Source organism: Balaenoptera acutorostrata, chromosome 4, assembly GCF_949987535.1.
Source record: "Balaenoptera acutorostrata chromosome 4, mBalAcu1.1, whole genome shotgun sequence".
Lineage (NCBI taxonomy): Eukaryota > Metazoa > Chordata > Mammalia > Artiodactyla > Balaenopteridae > Balaenoptera > Balaenoptera acutorostrata.
The window spans coordinates 88203580-88224363 of record NC_080067.1 but is presented as its reverse complement, the minus strand read 5'-3'; the positions used below and the strand labels follow the sequence as shown (position 1 = coordinate 88224363).

Genomic DNA, 20784 nt, shown 5'->3' with positions numbered 1-20784 from the left:
ATGGGCTGCACAAGATTACAATGAATACAGTGCATTAATGAAGTATTTCCATCAATCTTTGCATATGCATCTATGATTCATTGCTTTAGATGAATTACACCTCTGATATTCACTGAATAAATCTTCACATTTAAAGCATCCCATAAAAAAAGTAAGCCTGGGTGTTCAGAAGTAAATACAAATAATAAAAAAATAAACTTATCTATGTTTCTAGATTTTATGGCAATGCTATAGGATCTGCTGGCAGTTCAGTATGGCTAGAGGGTAGGATGTACATTGAGGAGGGAAGGCAGGAAGGAAGAACATGTATTTGGAGAGGGGCCCCAGTCATTCCAGCTATCTCAGCTGTATTAGTTTCCTTTTGTTGCTATAACAAATTTACCACAAATTTAGTGGCTTAAAACAACAAAAAAATATTCTCTTATAATTCTGAAGGTTAGAAGTCCAAAATCAGATTTGCTAAGTTAAAATCAAGGTGTCAGGAGTTCTGGTTCCTTCTTGAGGCTCTGAGGAGAGGCTTTTTCAGCTTCTAGTGTCTGACTATATCCCCTGTCTTATGGGCTCTTCCTCTGTCTCCAAAGTTCATTATTGCAATCTATGCTTCTGTCATCACATCACCTTCTTCTCTTCTGTAGAAGCATCTCCCTCTACCTCCCTCTTATAAGAACATTTGTGATGATATCACTGGACCCACCTGTATAATCCACTATACTCCCCCACCTCTAGATCTTTAACTTAATCACACCTGCAAAATCCCTTTTGCTATATAAAATAATATATTCACAGGTTCCAGGGACCAGGAAGTGAGCATCTTGGTAGTGGGGGGCATTATTCAGTCTACCACACCAGCAAAGTCACTTCTAGACCAGTCAGCCCCCAGACAACTGCCAGAAAACTTCAGCCACATGAGTGAAATCAGCTGAGCCCAGCAAGATCAGAACTGCCCAGTTTAGCCCAAGCTAAATTACCCACCAGCAGGATACTGAGCTAAAAAAATATGTTGTTTTAAGCTACTATGTTTTGAAGAGGTTTGCTATGTTCAACAGGTAAAAAAAAATCAATTTGCAAAATTTCTGTATGAGGAAACTATGGGTTCATCCAGGTGGCCAAATTGGCAAGTAAAATTATGGATTTTGACTTAAGCTAGAAATTTAGGGTCACCTAACTGAATTTTAAACCAAGCAAAATGCACAGACTTGATTCCTATACTATGAGTTCATATTGGTAGCACCATGCTTACCATCCAATGGGGAGAGCATAGGACTTTGAGATTCTCCTATTCCTAAACACTTAATTATAATTTCTCTTTTTTGAAAGGGTAAGTCTAATACTTTTAGAAGAATACATTTCTCAGTAGGATTCTAGTTTCAGCTTTTGTCTTCCAACTCAGAGTCCTGCCTTGGGAAGTTGCTGTGAGGACACAGTGAGGTAAAGTATACAAAAACCTACAATAGAGCCAGACACTCAGTAAAATGCCCAGTGAATGTTATCTATTATTATTATCATCTCTTCACAGGGCCTGCACACAGTTAAAGGCTCATCATCACCCAGGACACCATGGGTTACTTCTACCGAGTAAGCCTTAGGAGTGCCTTGACTTTCTAAAACCAACAGGCAGTCTTCTTATTTCATCTTTGCTGTGAGACCTTTCTTTGTGAAATGCTAATTCTACAAAGACTAGAATAGTTGAAAAAGAAATGAACTAGGTTTCTAGTCTTAGATCTGCTGCAAACTGCATCATTTTATTTTTTTTTAATTTTTTTAATTTTTTTTTTTAAATAAACTAATTTTATTTTTATGCAGTATACATTTTATTACTTTGTACTAATACATCCTCATATTACAAAGGCAATTTAGTGGAAGAATTTTTCTTTTGATATTTGAATAATCTGAAAGAACACAAACAGAATTATACATAAAAAAATACTCATTTGGATAACAATAACAACAACAAAAAAAGACAAGTTAAACAACAAAAAAATTTTCCTTTCTTACAGGTGGACATTGAAGTGGACCTAATTCGGTTTTCTTTTTAAAAGCCTCCAAAGACAAAAGTAGCTTAAAATCTAATTAAAATGAATAAAAAATGTTTACTAAATTACTGGTCTCTGGCACCATTTTCTGTTGTTTTGATGCAGGTTCTTCTTTGTCTGTTTCTTCTCTTGCTCTTTTTACTGGTCTAGATGCACCATTTTCATCATGTTCATCATCATTATCAAATTTAGTTTTCTTGCCCTGAAACTGTACTTTTCCTTTAGCAGACCCAGTCTGGGCAGCTTTATTTCCCTTTCCTTTTCCTTTAAATCTGTGACCTTTTGACTTCCATTTGTTTAGGGATTCTTGTTGATCTTCTATTATTTTTTTCAATGCTTCTTTTTCCACATCTCCTTCTAGTACTTCCCAGGTGACCTCTTTGTTCCTTAATTGTAGGTTACCATTATTTGCGTCTTTTGCTTTATCCAGTGCTTCCTTAGCTTTTTCTTTAAACAGAATTATTCCCTCTTTGGCTCCTCTGACAAAGTCTATCCATTTTATTTCACCATGATTTGAGAAAAGTATATGCAAATCTTCTCTACACGTCTGATCATGTTAAGTCCCCCGAGAATTTCAGCAAGCAGCCAATCTTTTCTTCTAGAGATTTCATTTCAGCATTTTCTGCTAACTTTTGGTTTTCTTCTTGCTCTTGTTTAGCTCGTAATTTAGTTTCTATTTTATTTTGCTTTCTTTCTTCTTCTTTTTTTTTTTTTTTTTTTTGCAAAGTAATCTTCCTTGAAAAGTATTAGCAGGTCTGTGTCTTTGTACTTCTTGCCAGGGGCCTCGACAAACTTCTTAGCAGATTCAACGGTATCAAATACAGCAAATATTGATACCTTAAATGCTTTGTGCAATGTTATTCTCATCTGAATATTTAGTACCTGATCTTTATCTTCCAACCATTCTTTTATGTCATCAAGGGCCGCATCAATTGGGAAGCCTTTAATATAAACAGATCTGTTTTTTACATCATTTTTATACTCATCAGTCACTTCAGGGAGGGGTTTGCTTGGAGATCTTCTAATTTTAGTTTTATCTTCACTTATTTCCATGAGTTCCACCTTTGATTTGATCAATGCTTCTACTATTACATTAAAGTCTGTTGTTAGATGGTTTAACTTGTTAAATTTTATCATTATCTCCAAAGGTACCCAGCCTTCATCCAGTTTGATCTGTTCCTTTAAAAATTTGTCACGTGGCAAATTTAAGTCACCAAAATAATACTTGATTTGATGACAGATTTTGGCCTCCAGAGCAGCCATTTTTTCGTTATCACCATTTTCTGCCATTCTGGCTATCTTTAAGTTCCCGGTCCCAACAGAGACATGCCACAGGTCACTAACAGCGACAGCAACGGTCTCCTCTCCCCAGCGCCGGCGGGGAGGCGGGTTGTCCCGGCAACCCTTGCGGCCAGGGTGGGCGGGGCTTCGGGTCTAACTGTGTCATTTTAAACTAGTCACTTAACCTCTCTGTGCCTCACTTTCCCTGGGTTCTAATATTTATTTAGTCAGCTTCAGGGAGCAATTGTAAGTATCAGCTGAACCAATTAATCAATCAGATGAACTGAGCACTAATGATGGCCTTGGCAATGTGCTAGCTATCCTGAAAACTTAGAACTAAGTTATTGCCAGACCCAGCTTTATAAGCTGTACCCTTTGTCTTAGTCCACTAGAGCTGCTCTAACAGAATACCATAGACTGGGTGGTTTATAAACAACAACAATTTATTTCTTACAGTTCTGGAGGCTGTGAAGTCCAAGATCAAAGTGCTGGCAGATCCAGTGTCTGGTGTGGGCTCACTTCCTGGTTTAGAGACCCTTATTTTTACTGTGTCCTCACATGGCAGAAGGGGTGAGGAATCTCTCTTATAAAGTTACTAATCCCATTTATGAAAGGCTCAGTCCTCATGACCTAATCACCTCTGAAAGGCACCCCCTCCAAATATCACCACATGGGCGATTTAGGTTTCAACATATGAGTTTTGGAAAGACATAAGCTCCCCTTTTCATGCACATACAAGGGATTCCTGTTCCTGGATTAATAATAATACTCTAGAAAAAATAAAATGTACCTTCCAAGTTCTGTGTACATAACCATAAACACAGACATTATTTTAAGGTTTGCATTTAATATTGAAAAATCATGCAAAAACATGACAGAGAACACATGTATAAATTGTCTTTCTTCAAATTTACAAGAATTAGAGTAAAGGGGTAAAAAAAATTCCTCTCAACTCTCAAATGCAAAGAGGATGGAAGTGGAAATAACTATAGTTAAGACACATCAAGAAAATTTTTGAAGCTGAAAGCAGATGGACAATTTTTTATGACTTTGCAGATGAAAGAAGAGTAAGAATCTTTATGATGGAAGCCAAGAAACAAGTGGTTTCTGGTCACAGAACCCAGTAAAATTCCTGGAATTATAGGTAGCAGATATCTCAAGATTCAGTGGGGATAAAGATGTAAAGATTGGTTGAATGCTTGCATCTAGTTAGATCCTTAGATCTGTATAGCATGACAAATAACACTCCCTCGTCTTTCATATGCATACACAGACACATAGCAGAAAAAGACAAGTCACTTATTCTCTGGAGTGTTTGAATAAGAGGGCTTCCCTAAGAACAGTGATTCTCAACCAGGTTCAGTTTGCCTCCAAGGGAAGATGTTTTTTGTCCCCAGTTGGGGGGTGGGGGTGTTATTGGCATCTAGTGAGTAGATGTCAGAGATGCTGCTAACATCCTACAATTACAGGATGGTCCAAACAACAAAGAATTATTCAATCCTAAGCATCAATAATGCAGAGGTTCAGAAATCCTGCTCTAGAATATCAGAAAAAGTTGAGGGTGGGATGAAATATTAAAACCAGAAGAATTAAATGTGTATCTACACACTAAATGGTGAGAGCTATGTCTTGAATTATGAGTCTGCTTTATCCTCTTTACTTACCTAGCTCAGTTCTACAAAACCTGACAATTTGCTTTATAACCTCCAGGCAGGAGATCAGAGGCTTCCTTTCTTGGGAAAACACTGTCTAGGAGAAAAGACCTGTGGATTCCAATAGCAGGAGCCTCCCTCCAGCTGACCACTCTAAAGTAAAGCCTGCCATCTTCAATCAGAGTTGTGACACCTTGTGCTTAAATATAAATGGACAGGAAAGGATCAGCAGACATTGAGAAGAGTTATGACCTGAATGATATAGACCAAAACAGAGGAAGGAAGGAAGGAAGGAAGGAAGGAAGGAAGGAAGGAAGGAAGGAAGAAAGAAAGGAAGGAAGGAAGGAAGGAAGGAAGGAAGGAAGAAAGAAAGAAAGAAAGAAAGAAAGAGAAAGAAAGGAAGGAAGGAAGAAAGAAAGGAAGGAACCAAAACAAGAAAAAGAAAAGAAAGAAAAAAAAGAAACTTGAAGGAAACAGAGATAGGCAGGAAGTAAAAGGAAAAAAAATGCTTAATATCATCACAGATGTAAGTGAGGCTATGAAATAGGAAAAAGATGCTATAAGAAAGGCATATTAAGAGAACCAAGAAAAGGAACTCTAAACATTCATAGATAATATGAAGGAAATTTCCTAGGAAGATTAAAGACATTGAGGTTTTTGATACTACCACAAACATTCACCAGGGCTTGCTCTTGTGAATTGGCAGCTGCTGGTTTTGCCTTACTTTCTGCATAAATATGATTGATATTATGTTTATTTACATCTCACGTTATTCCACAAAGTATGTCACACAAATAATTCATACAAATACTCTGTATAAATAATACTAATCAAATGTAGATGGGCAGCAAATAAACAGAAAGAAAATCAGTTCAAAGGAAAATAAAAATACTTTGACCATAAATCAACAGAGAGGTTATAGTTTAACTTCAAACTTACTCAGCAAATTTGTTAAAAAATGAATGAAAGGGTAGTGATATAAATCACCCTTGTTTGTGAAAACACAGTGACAGGGAGTTTCTCTTCTATTTTTTCTTATTATATTTCCTTAGAAAAATATCAGAAATCCCAGTTACCATAGCTTTTTGATTGGCATAGGGCTGAATAATAAAAACTTGTCTGGGGTAGTTAAAATCTGCTTTACTTTACACTGATTCCATTCTCATGCAGCTTTTCAGGTCAGCTGGGACATACAGCAAGCTACCCCTGGACCAAGATGTTTCCTTCAGGTTAGTGTTGGACATCATAGTTCTTACAAAGCTCTCATGAAGGGGTTATGATACATACATACCTCCGTTTGTCTGATGCTTTTATTAGATGAGGGCCATCTACTACTAAACTTAGGCATTCTCAAGGAGCCAGTAAGTTTGAAAAAGACTGCTGTTAAGGACCGATTTTATTAATAATGAACCTAAGCTCTGTACTTCAGTAATACTTTTCATCTAAGAGTCCTGAACTATCAATACTTTGCGATTTAAATGAATTAAGACCAATAAGACCCTTCGAGCTACAGAAGACATGTTTTTGAAGTAGAAGATCTAAGGAAGAGAGATATAGAGTTAGTTTTACATTTAAAAAGTGAAATGAAAAATCACCTTTCCTAGACCACCACCCCGCACAGTCCGTGGTCGTATAGTGAGGCTACAGAGCTGAGGGGAGGGCCCCTCCCTGTCTTCTTGTCCCAGCCCTCCTCCAGCCCCTCAGCTTCCCAGACCCTCATGCAGTTGGTTGTAAATTTTTCCAGGAGCTCTTTTACTGTCTACCTTTCGGGATTAAAAAAAAAGAAGATCAAAAACTTAAAAAGAAAACACACACACAAGTTGCAAAAAGCAAAATGCAGAGGGAGGAAGCAGTGACAATTATTTTTTTTGGTAATTATGCTTTTTTTAAAAAAAATTTTTAGTATTTGTCAGTTTTTACTGTGAGTCGGCTGCTGATATTTCATCAGGATAACCATTTCTTGGCTGAGTTCAGGTGACTGAGGGAGAGACACACCCTCAAAACAAAACACACAAAACAAAACCACAGAATCACCTTTAACCTAACTTTTTATACAATGTCTCAGTTTCCCGTAACTTTGCACACAAACTTCTGTGTTGAGTTGAATTGTACCTGCTTTTTTTTATTTGCAGAGAGTGTGACTATTGAACTTGAAACGTTTAAAAAAAAATCACCTTTCTTCCCTTTTCTCTCATTTATTGTGTTATGTCCCACCTTGCTCTCTATACCCCTCTTCTCTTTTCCCTTGCTCCTCCTTCCTCTGCTTCCTCCATACTCTTTTTCTTTTCCTATCTTACCAACAGTCTCATATTCTCAGATCTCCACCCAAACGTGATGGGGGTCTTTCTGTATGAATCCGAACAAATCACTGAATCAATGTGGGGTTGGAATTAGGAGAGGGGCTCCCTTTCCACTTGACTTTGTTTAATCCATTTGGGAAGGTGGCTACATAATCCTTTCCTTCTGCTAAGCTCCCTCTCCTGCCCACAATCCCATTTGTTAGGGGAGAAAGCAGTATCCCACTATGAGTTCTGGCTTCTCCTTTCTCCCCACTGTGTCCTATTTGGATATGAAGCTCAAGCCGAGTGGCCTTCCTATTCTCAGCGATGGGAGAAAGAGGTCTGGGGATAACCAAACCCAATCTCAGATCCTTCTAGCCACCCTGCTCTGGTCCTTAAGCCTTGGGATTTGGCAGAGTACACAATGACTAATTCATAATACCTTGGAATCAGAGTACCATTGCTTTTGGAAAAAAAAATTCCACCACTTTAGTCTGAGCAGAAAGAATTCTCTCTCTAGTTCTCTCTCTAGTTCTCTCTCTATTTCTAGGGGTAGGCAAACTATAGTGGGCCAAATCTGGCTGAGGCCTTGTGATGGTTGACTTATGTGTCCACTTGAAGGATGTTTTGGGGTTAGATTTATATTAAAATCAGTGGACGCTGAGTAAAGCAGATCACCCTCCACAATGTGGGTGGGTCTCATATATTGTTCCGGATAGAACAAAAAGCAGGAGGGAAGTTCTGCAGCATATGGCCTTCAGGCTTGAGCTGCACATTGGCTCTTTTCTCACGGTCTCCAACCTGACAGCTCGAGGACTTGAACTGCAGCTTCAACTCCTCCCTGGGGCTCCGGCCTGCTGGTCTACCCTGCAGATTTTGGACTTGCCAGCCTCCATAATTGTATGAGTCAATTCCTTAACATCTCTTTCTGTATATGGACACATTCTAGTGATTCTGTTTCTCTGGAGAACCCTGGATAATAAAGACCCGTTTTTGTAAATAGAATGTTATTGGAAGACAGCCACATCCATTCGTCCATGTATGGTCTATATAGCTACAGGGTTGAGTAACTGCAACAGAGACACTGAATGACCCACAAAGCTGAAAATATTTACTATCTGGCCCTTTACAGAAAAAGTTTGCCAACCTTTGCTCCAGCTGATGCCCTATCTCTCTTCCTACTAAGAAAACATTGCGTGATTGGAAGCTTCTCCTGCCACCCTGGGCTGCTAGCTTTCCCTTATTCATTTTGCCTCAGTACTCTGGGCATGCCTGCCTCTACTTGAGCATTTCGGATATAAACATATCCATCTCTGTGTCTCACACAAGAGGGTGAGCTCCTAGAGGTCCAGGGCTGTCTTACTGTTGCATTTATTTTTGTTTGGAATTTTGTTCATGTTCAGAATCCAATAGATATCTTTTGAGGAAATAAATTACTAAAACAACAGTAGCTGACATTTGTTAATTGAGCCCCTGTGATGTGCCTATCTCTATGTTAAGCTATTTACATACATTATCTCACGGAATTCAGACAACAGCTCCATAATTATCCCCATTTTGCACATGTAGAAACTGAGACCCAGGGAGGATGTGACTTGCCCATGGTTATACAGCCAGGAAAGTGATGATATGGGATTTGAGTGCAGACAATCTGACTCCCAAGCCCAGACTCTGATCTACTCAACCTCTCCTCACTACAATGAATAAAGCTGCAGCTCTGGGCCCACCTTAGACTTGCTGTTTCTGTGATATCTGAAAGCTATTATTTTAACAAAATCAGTGTACAATATATTTTAAAGTTCAGGGTGCCTGATTAGTCATATATATATATATATATATATATATATATATATATATATATTGAAAACAGGCAATCTATTAGCTTTCATCTTTATAAAAAATACTATAGTAAAAAAAATATTTAAAAGGAAATCGAAAACATCCACTTTGATGCCGTTGCTAGGATCCCCCTTTTTTTTATTATGCAGCGCAGCGCCTATGCCCTGTGATCTGGGGACCGCCAGTGTCTCTCAGACATAGCTGATGATCACAGGTACCTCATGAATGGAAAAGACCAAGCAACAATACAAACGATCACAAGCCTCATTTCTTTTCTTTCTGCTTTATGACACCGTGGTGCTGCAAACAAAGCATGCGAAAAATTATTTACTTTTTGGTTCAGGTATATTCATTTGATTTCAGCACATCAGAAAAATCTTCTGATCACTGGACTCATCAGACATGGAAAAAGGCATTTACGGTACCACGTGAGCCAGCTGATGGTCCTGAAATTTCTGGGGGATGCTCTTACAGTAATAAGGAATTACCAGATCACATAAAAGCATTTATACCAATGCATGAAAGGCTTATACAATAGGATAGTTTCTTTATGTGGCCCTTAGTCTGCCGCTGTTATTCTGGTGGGAGGCATTGGGTAGACACCTGGGGGAATGCACACAACCTTCTTGGAGACTATGTAATACAGTCTCTAATGCTAATTCCCACCTACCTTTAGGGCAAGCTCTTCAAAGGCTGGTGGCAGCAACAAGATGATTTACAAGACCTAGTGCAGCAATAGCAGTAGTGACTATGTTCTGCTGAGCATTCTAGAAAGTCCCTATGATAGTCTCTTTACATATATTTCCTACAATCTAAGAAGAAGAGAATCTCTAATTCAAGGAAATTCTATCACCTATTATACAAATGTGTAGTTGAGATTCAATGACTGAATGATTCTTCTGAGACCACACAGCTAATAAATGGAGGAAATGGGATATGAACTCGATTCTATTCATTTCCTAAGCTTGTACTCATTTCACTATTCACAGTATTCCAGAAAGGAAGAAACTGTCAAGCTCTGTTTCCTGGAAACAGAAGACATTGTAGGATTGACAAATGAATATGTTTGATGCCTCATGGTGATCTTTTCCCAATGCTTAAAAGTTTTGAAGGGATAAAAAAATCTGTCTAGTCCTCTATATACCCCAAATATCCTAAAAGCAAAAGGTTACTGAATTACCAGAGTCAAGGACTTATCTTTTAACTTTTTCTTCTGGAGATAGTTTACAGCTCAGATAAGGAGAAATTGTTTTCTGCCCAGGGAAGTCTAAAGAAAGGACCAAAGGTATCCAATTTAGAGGTATAATTTGAGCAGCTATAGAGAAAATAGAAAAACAAAACAAAACAAAACAAAAACATGGAATGGTAGCAAGAAATGTTCCTAGTGTCAGTTTCTTTACATACTATATACCTCTGGAAACTTTCTGAGCATCTATATTTCGTATTGTACAATGAAAATGAAAATAATAATATTGGCTCACAAGATGGTTAATAAGTGAGATGTGATAGTATAATTTGATAACAATAAAGTGTAATACAAATGATAGTTACTGCTATTTTAAGTTAGATACCATTTTATTGTATTAATATAACATTTGTCTTATGGCTAGGTATGAAAGTGTCAAGGAGACCAAAGAGAGCAGAGTTGATGAAGAAAACATTGCTGTAGGAGAATATAAAATTCAAACTCATCTCATTAACAACTTAAATAATATAATTAATTTGTTTTTCCATAAACCAGATTGATGTGGCAAATATCACATTTCACCAGGAAAATATCACTAAATTCCTGGGTCTGAAACAGTGCCATGAATGTTCAGCATTGCTATGGTCTCTTGAAAAAAGTATATTATTTATGAAATGCTCTTTAAGCAGAGAAAAATATCATTAGCATTTTTATATCTGGGTTTCCTGCTCCTTTCAAAAGAAATACATATTCTTTAAAGCATGTTTCTAGAAAATACTTCCAATGTAAATAGAATTTTAGGCTTGTTTCTTTTCAGTACCCTTTTCTAGTGTTCTCTGATGGAAAGCTCTAAAAGATAATCCTTTTAAGTTGAAAAAAGATATTCCCTGACAAAGCAAAGCTTTCTCTAGTAAAAGCTTTAATTTAAGACAGGAAACTGTTGCTTTCCTAGGTAAGTTTTAGAGAGAGCTAAAGCACACATTCATTTGGAACACGGACGTGTTTTTTATATATATGGGGGCTTTGTCTCAGATAGAATGTACTCTTGGGCTGGCCTCGATCTACTAATTCTTAGATTCAGAGTATCTCAGAACTTTAGAATCTACTGCTCAGCGGATTTAGAGGCCACATTATTCTTTCTTTCATCTGAAATTTAAACTCCCTCTACAGTATCTGACCAGTGACTGGCCAATTTATGCTCAGACTCACCCAGAGATAGGACACTGGTCCGTACATATATCCATTCATTCATACTAGATGCACCCTTTGCCACATACCTAACATTAATGGGAGACTATAGGGAATACAAAATAAGGAGAGGATATGTTCTTTGAATTAGGGTCAGTTGGCTTCTAGTTTCATATAAACAATTAAAAACAATTCAAAGACTTCCTTCAATTTCATGTGATTTGAAATTCACATGAATATAATTCAAATAATAGGAGTGATCCTATTATTTCCTTCTAATTCAGCACACACTTAGACTTACACTTAACAATTGCCTTCTACCTGCCTACAACCATGCTTTAAGCTCTCGCATGCATTTTCTTAAGTATACCTTTCATCAGACATACTAATTTTATCTGAATAACTACAAATTATTCTGTCCCTACTTCTACTATACTCCCAGAAATTGTCAACACCATTGTGGCTGAGCAATATAGCAATATTGTCTCATGGTTTCTCCTGCTTTCACTGATATCTGTGCTCCTCACTCACCAAGGGGTTTACACATCCTCAACATAAGATTTGGGGGCCCTATATCTGTTCCCTTCCTTACCTGCCACATCTCTCACTACAGTTTAACCCTTTCTCAATGGTCAGTCTCATCCATTGTACTCAAGCCTTCAAGTCCTCTCTAGTCACCAAGTGTTCTCTTCTGACCATCTCCTTCATGGTTAGTGACACGTATTCTCTTCTTCCCACCATCCTGGAAGTTATTGCCTTCCCACACTTACAAAGAACACAGCTACCCTTCTCAAACTAGCCCTCTCCTCACTGTGACCACTTTCACTATCAAAGCTGAAGACCACTTGCCTCTCAGGAACTGAGTCGAAGTTTAGCCCCAGGGGGAGGGCCTCTGGCTCTGTTGTCAGGGATATATTGCCCAGCAATTAAATCAGACTTCAGGTGCATCATTTAACACCTTTGATCTCCCCTTTAAATTATCTTTTTACCTTTGATAACACACATACACATAATCCTTTCGCTGGAAAGTCTTCACTTGAACTGCCCCCTGCCCTTTAAAACTACTCAAATTCTCTCCTTTTTACATGTTTGTTTTCTGCCATCATAGCAAGGAAGTTCTCTGGAATTGCCTCACAAACACAGTGGCCACTCTCAGTGCCCATTCTTATTTGCTTCTGATATGCATTTTAAAGAGCTAATTACCCGTACTTATTGAACGTTTCCATTGAATTTCCCAAACAACATTTCTTCCTCTGTTTTTCAGTCTCCCACTTCCATTTTTTCTGTCTCTTCAGTACAAAACAGAAATACTCATATATTTACAATAACCACCATGTATTCAGCTTTTATGATTTGCATTGCATTTTAAAAATAAACATGATTTCATTTGATCCACACACAACTTTAAGAGTGTGTAATATTTCCACTTACAGATGACAGAATTAAGTTTCAAGGGGGTTAAGTAATTTTCTTAACACCTACGCCAAGGCTTGAGTGTATATTTTCTCTTCTACCTCTACACTTTCTTCCTAGTCATTCCCATATAGTATTAAGTACCATTTATATGCTGATGAAAAAAAAAGTTATTAACTCTAGCCCAGATCTCTGTGTTAAAGACAAAGCTTATATACAATTTGCTCAGTTGACATTTCTGCTTAATGCCTCAAGGGATCTCAACTTTATAATACTAAATTCTTGATTCTTCTCCTTTGTCTCATCTTAACTTTTTTCACACACAAGAATGCAAACTTGTTTCTTCCTCCATTTTCTCTCTCAGCAAATGGCACCACTATTTGCCCATTTGTCTGCTCAAGCCAACAACCTAGAAGTCATCTTGATTTTTTCTTTTCCTTCCCTCCTCTATCCCCAATAGTTATCAAGTTTTATTAATTCTTTCTTCAAATGAAATCTGTCAACTGTCCATTTTGCTCCATCTCTAATGTTTTCACCTTAGCTAGGATAGATCTGCAACTGATCTACCCACTTTCTTTCTTGTATTTCCCCATCTGTTCTCTACACAAAAGCCAGAATGAGGCTTTTACAAGTACAATGGATCCTATAACTTCTTTGTTTCAAGTCCCTAAATGGTTTCCATCTGGATAACTGCATGATGTGGCCTCGATATACTTCTAATTTATCTTTTACCCTTCGTCCCTGACTCACCAGGATAGAGATGTTTCCTTTTTTTAGTTCTTGATGTATTCTAAATTCTCCCTGGTCTCTGGGTGTACACAGGTGCTATCTCTCCCACTTCAGTCTCCCAACCTCAAAACTCTTTGAATGGAAGGTCTCAGTTTAGATGTTACATCCTGATTGAGAAAACTTTCCTAATGTTACTCTCTAAGGTAACCACTGGTCCCCATCACCAATTTTCTCTCATAGCATCCTCTTTGTTTCTTTCTCAAGAAAGTTTATAGTTATATTTTATTTATTATTTCATACTAGATTGTAAGTACTATGAGAGCAGGTACTATGTCTGTATTTTGTTCACTTCTCTATGTATAGCTTTTAGCATGACGCAGAGCACATGTATGAGTTGTTTAGGGATGCAGTAACAAAGTACCAAAAACTGGGTGGCTTAAACACCAGAAATGTATTGTCTTACATTTCTGGAGGCTGAAAGTCTGAGATCAAGGTCTTGGAAGGGTTGGTTTCTTCTGAGGGCTGTGAGGAACAATCTATTCTATGCCTCTCCCCTAAGAGGTTTTCTAGTAATTTGGCATTCTTTGGCTTGTAGAAGAATCACCCTGATCCCTGCCTTCATCTTCACATGGCCTTCTCCCTATGTATATATCTGTGTTTCCAATGTCCTCTTTTTAGAAATACACCAGTCAAAATTGATTAGGGTCTATCCTAATGACCTCATCTTAATTTAACTAATTACATGTGCAATGACCCTATTTCCAAATGAGGTCACATTCTGAGGTACTAGGAGTTAGAATATCAACATATAAATTTTTGTGAGGGGGGAGGGGGGATACAGTTCAACACATAACAGCACATGAAGGTGTTTGATAAATACTGAAAGTTAGGAAGTGATAAAAGTAACATTTGAACCCATGTCTATCTATCGAACATTAAGTCCATCTTCTAACCCCTGATCTCTACAGGTCCTCTTTTCCCTCCTCTGATGATCTGCATCTTGGGCATTAATTCTCAAATCTCATCCATGTCAAACAGAATCTGAACACAGTACTAAAACCATGATATCTAGATCTGCCTGGAATCCAGAATCAAAGATTTCCTCTAAATAAGTCAGTAGCTCATCCTCTTTATGTATTGTATTGGTCACAGTCATTGTAAGAAACAATGAAAATGATACTAATAGTAATGTATTACGTCAAGTCTTGATTTCTAAAGCTGCAAAGAGTTAACGATTATGAATATTATTTGACAGTGTTTTCAATTATAGGAAGATGAACATAACAGCTTTAAGATGGCTGGCCCTGCTGCTGTGCCTGAGAGGAGGCTACTGTGTAGACTGACCTCTGCCAGATTTCTCACGCTTAAAGAGCTCACATGGACAGCTAACCAATTTTCAAATATATTTGCCTTCTGTTAATACAATTTTGTTTCACAGTTTCTTTAATTGCAAAAATTCAGGGTTGAGGTGCAAGTATTCTAAACTTCTCTCTTAACCCAGGTTTTCTAGAAAACAAATCCTGTAGCTTGTATGCTACTAGTTGTTGAAGAATCAAATCTCAGAGAAGCAGAAATGAGGGGAAAAGGAGCAAGGGAAGGAAGGAGGAGAAACAAATAAGAAGAGGGACACTGGTGGGCTTGCCATCCAAACTATCTTTAGAGAGGGGATAAGAGAAGACTTCATCGCAGAGAAGGCTTTCCAAGAGGAGAGTGTGAGATGCATTTTTTTGTAGGCTCCCTCCCTGACCCTGTTCTCCCTTCCAGCAAAGTTCATCCCATGGATCATTAACTTTCCTGAACGTCTGCATTGAGTCACCTGGTCTCTCCAAGTAGCTGCCTCTAGAGCCCCAGTCCAGTTGGAGCTGACAAAGTTTGAGTTGACAAAGTTTGAGCTCTTAGCCAGTACCACCTAGAGCTCAATAGACTATAATGGTGAGGTTAGCTGGACTTAGAACCAAGGAAAAAGGACAAGTTGCTGCTTATTAAGAACAGTGAAGGGTCTGAGATTTTACTCAGTTAACCATTTAGTTGCCTCATGGATGTTGGCAGAAAACATGAGACTGCTGGGACTTTATTACTGGCAGTGATATCATTAACCAGAATGCCAGCATTTGTGCATTTCCCTGAGCCCCAATTCCCACAGGGTGACTTGAACAGGGTCAGGTTACACTTGATACACGGTAGGTTGCACTTTAGGAGAATAACTCAAAGCTTAGGGAACTCAAATCTTTTATAATGGGCAATAAGCTTGCCTGACCTTTGCCCTGGAGAGAGACATATCCTTACTTATAATGGACACTAAGCAAACTGGCCTTTTGCTCTGCAGGGAGACACTGTCTCCATCTCTGGAACAAAGGCAGTCAGTGTCTCTGCTCACAAGACTTGATGAATTGTGAGAGACCCACAGATGATAGTCTTCTAATACTGTTCAACCAGAAAACAAGGGAAATGTGTATCTGGGGTAGCTTATAAACTAAGTCTAGTACATCTTCCTATTTTCAGATATTTACCTTTTGCAAATATTATGGCAAATGACTAAAACATGTAAAAATAATCTTTTACACTCTGTTTCCTTTTGCCTTTCTCCCAAGTAATTGTAGGTTGGTTAATACATTTTCTGAAGTTTCGATACCCCATGTGACTATGAGAATATCTTGCTTAGTTACAGTCTTTTTCTTAGCCTAATTTTTCTATTAGCATATTTAGGTAATCAGAGCTATAGAAATTCTGAGATAAATATTACCTTCATTCTATAGCTCTAAAAACTGTGCCATCTGCGTTTAAAAAGTGCTATATATGCATATGTAATGGAGGAGAAGGGTGATGTGAGAAACATAACTAAACTGCAGAAAAGAGCATAAATATCTATAATTTCATTTGTAACTAAGGATCTGAAAGCACCCTCATTCCATTTCATAGATTATGAAAAGGAAGCTGAGGAACATTAAGAAGCTTAAATAAAGAAGGAACCCACTATTAACCCCTGAGGTTTAAATTACACCCAATTTTATGTTCTGTGCTTACAGCTCTCCTTTTTAAGGGTGTCTAACAAATAAGTAAGAAAAAAAAGACATTATAAAATAAAAACTATAAGGCCTCTCCATTTTTGTATTTCAGGATAGACCCTGACATCTGCGTGAGATTGAAGAGAAAAATTAACACTTGGTTTTAATATCATGTACAAAATAATCTTCGCAGGATTTCTCTGTGAATTCTGTGTTGTCTTTAAGACCTGATCATTCTAAATGGCTCCCTGGAGTAATTCAATATGAAGAGCTCTATGTCCTAGTGTGATTTGCACCAGGATGCCTTCCTGTGGGTGTCTATTGTAAATTTCCAGCTCCAACTAGCAATCTTTTTTCATAACAGATACATACTTCACTGAGTGGAGCTCAGCTATAAACATTTTATTGTCTGAGCGATTCATAGGCACCGAGACATACAGTGTTTAGAATCCTGAGTATTGGGGATGAGGGAAAGGAAAGAAACAGAGGACTAGTTATTGTCATGTGTCCCCCCCAATTTAGCACAATGCTAAAAAAGTATTTGAAAATCTGAAACCGTAATTTAAATCAATGGATTTTCCCCAAAATCATAAAAAAAATCTGCTTCTTAAATTAATCAATATATCACCAGATTCAGTCAACACAAAGAGGAGTCCAAGTGGTTTTGCAAAGGGTTAAATCTATGCAGCACTGTTCAGAAAGCAAACTATGTTGCTGCATTACCAGACTGAAAGCATGGAATACATTTATCTGAAAGGAGTATAAATTATACAAGTGCAGAACTACCATGCAAAAAGGGTAGAGACCCCTGACCTATATCTTAACCTGTATCACTATCTTCCCAAATCCCCAACCTTCTTCCTTTTCTCTGTGGTCGCCTTGGAAATGCTGTGATTCATAACCTTTCCCCACCCCCAGCTCTCCCCTGGCTGCTAATGGAAAGAAAGAAGACGAATGATTTTAATTCTTACTACTGTGCTGTCTGATGCAACTCTGCTGCCAGCTGGTCCTGCTGCAGCCCTGCCTATAGGAGCTTGGGTTCATGTGAAATTTTTACACAGAGATTACAGGGGTGAAGGAGGGAAGCCCAGCATGGAGAAAGTCTTGCTGCTCATGGAATAAGATGAAGGTAGCACAATAGGGCAACAAGCATGGCACATACGGTTCTACTTCTGAGCGTTCCATAGCCACAAGGTGATGAGGGGGTGATGCTAGCCCAAGTAAAAGGTCTAATGAAATGCAACATATAAAAGGTAACATACATACATTAGCCTATTTGAAAATGAAACAGTATGTAGAATAATGTGGCGTGGCTTGATGAAAAGGATTGTTCTGGACTTGATCTTGTTAATGGCTTTCTCAAACATTAGGAGAGTCAAATGCTGAGCTATTTTGGTAGGAAACTGCAAATACAGAATCCAAGGACAGCTATAGGAGAAGAAGGAGAAGAAAAAGTCAGTGTAGGGAACAGCAACAACCCGGTGACTCTATTTACCTGAATTCTGTCCCTGACTGGACTCTTACTATGGGAATTTGCCAGGTCTTGGGAGTAGAGGCAGTTCTTCCTTCATGGCTGCCCACGACACAGACATACTCGCAAACACATATTATGAGAAGCAGGAGATATGAATGTTAGTAATTAAAGTAAGAGGATGTTCATCCTGAAGAAAGTGTAGAAAGGAGAAAAGCAAGAAAAGAAAAAAGGCAGCCACCCAGGAAGGAAGTCAGACAGTGACAAATTGGCGGTTTGGTGTGGGGTTGTTACTGGTAAGAAAACACCATAGGAATCAGGGCCTGAACAATTTCTTTCAGATGCATAAACATTTCCCTAAAGCAAACCTTTAAAGACTTGAAACATCAAACTGTCACAGCAGAGGGCAGCAGGGAGAAACAGTGTTCTCAAACACAGCTCAAAGCACCATGTAAGATCAGCTTTTTGAAAAGCCTTTGCCAGAAACCTAGATGCACAAAGGGCGTATTTCTGTGATCTCTGCAAAATCTTGAGAACAGGTATTTTCCAGGAGTTCAGAACCTCTAGGTCCCTTTAGACAAGATCAATAATAACTGAACCTGAACACCTGTCTATCTTCCATTCATGCATCACACACATAAAAACTAACGAAGCACACAAAAGACATTTTAAACCCAAGAAATACACATCAGAAAAAAAAAAAAAATCAGGTCTTGACCAAGAAATGCTGGTTCTAGGCAGTATGCCTAGGAAGTTGCAAGAGTCTTCTGCATTCAGCCAAAAGAGTGATGAGAGGTGAGAGATGAGAGAGAGTGATAAGAAAGAGAGGGAGGGAGGAAGAAAGAGTGAGAGTGAGAAGGAGGAGGAGGGGGAGAGGAGAGAAGGAGGAAGAGGATGAGGAGGAGGGGGAGGGAGAGAGGAAGAGGAGGAAGAGGGGAAGAGGAGGAGAGAAAGATCTTGAAATGTTCTTCCTTCTTGATGTCTCAAATATTTACATTTTCCTTCCTTGTTCCCGCCTATGCCATTTCCTCTCCTGCCCTTTTCATTCATTTCCCTACATCCTCTCTGCCCCCACCACCACCCACTCCTCACAAACTATTTGATTCTTTGGTGATTTATTGCTAGATCCTGCACAAGTTCACCTGCATTTTGTTTTTTTATTTTTCCCATGCTCTGCAGGCTCCCTCCCACCCTCCCTTTCCTTCTCTACATCCTGAAGTAGAATATCTGTGCATGCACAGCATACACACAAATACACAACTGTCCTGACTTCTCTCTGGCACTTTCCAGTGACAGACACTCCAAACATTTAGCACAGCACGCCAAAATATTGAAGTAAAAATGAGAAGCTCTTCAGTTGCAATGTTAATTATTCATAAACAGCTCTTTTCAAGGTAGGAGTTCTGGCAATGATTCCTGGTGTAGGAGACACTGGGATTCTATTGTTAGAAGACAACAAAGATCCCCTTCAAATGCTAGGTGGCAGTGTTACCTCACTAACAGGCACATACCTAAGACTTGCCAAGTCACACATGTAATTTAGCTTGAGTAAGACACACATAAAAGTGGAGAACTCGTAGAGACGGGCTGAAGCCAGAAGAATAAGTTGCCGTGACGGTTCATGAAGGAGTTCATAAACATGGAAAGCTGGGAGTCATTTCTTTAAAAAGGCTCAGCCAAAGACAGTTGTTATTTTAAGAGCCTGCCTTGTGATCTCAGCATCAAGATTTCAAAGCCATACTGTCTTTTAAAAATATGATACTGGTACAGAGATACACCAGATGTTTAATATTTTTTCCAATTCCATCTGAATTTCCTATCTGAATAACAGTGATCAATATTCATATCAACAAGAAAATATCTGAACACCAAACATTTCTCTGATCAGGAAGGGATTTCATGAGCAGGTTGTCTTTCTCTTTCTCCATGTGATCACTGCCACAATACCTTCAGTCCCAAATCACCCAAGATAGACTCCTCAAGGACATCTTTTACTCTTTCTTTCTCTCACATCCAAACCAGTCATCTAGACCGGTGGATTCACTCATATAAATATTATTCAAGTCCACACTCACCTCTCAATCCTCATTGAACCTAGTTTATTTAGATTTAAAAAATTTTTCCTTCCTTTGAAGATTGTGGTAGACTTTTGATTGGACATCCTTCCTTTTGTGTCTTCCCCACTATATAATAACCTAACCAAAGTTACAAGAGAACTCAAAAGCAAATACAGATCACTTAAAGGCACAGAAATTCACATAATCTGTTATTAAAAGCAGCATTCTCAGGACACTTTGTCCTCTTAATAGAGAGAGAAAACCAAATCTAGTCTTGCACCAGCTTGCTTTTAACAAAATCCACTGATTTAATTAATTTCAATCTAAACCAGCCAATCTTGACCATCCACAAATGCTACATCACTTTCTGTGTCGATATTAGTTCATTCCTTATTTTCTCCCATCCAGAGACAACCAGCTCTAAGACAGACTTACTTTCTTTTCCCTTAATAAAAAGTAATTCCATTCCTCATACCTTCTTTACTGAAAGCACACATCCTACTTTCCTACTGTATACTGAAATGTTTCCTTTATTATTTTTATTAGCTTTAATTACCTGTTTAAATTAGAGTCCTCAACTCTTAAAAACCTTGATTTCTAGTGAAAACTAAGAAGTAAGCAATTATGAACCATCTTTTACATTAGCATTCT

The 20784-nt window shown here is 38.2% G+C and overlaps 1 pseudogene; it reads right to left on the bottom strand.

Annotated features, from left to right (window-relative positions):
* Positions 1-2098: 2098 nt before the first annotated feature.
* Positions 2099-3335, bottom strand: LOC103006586 (lupus La protein homolog; annotated as a pseudogene).
* Positions 3336-20784: the final 17449 nt, after the last annotated feature.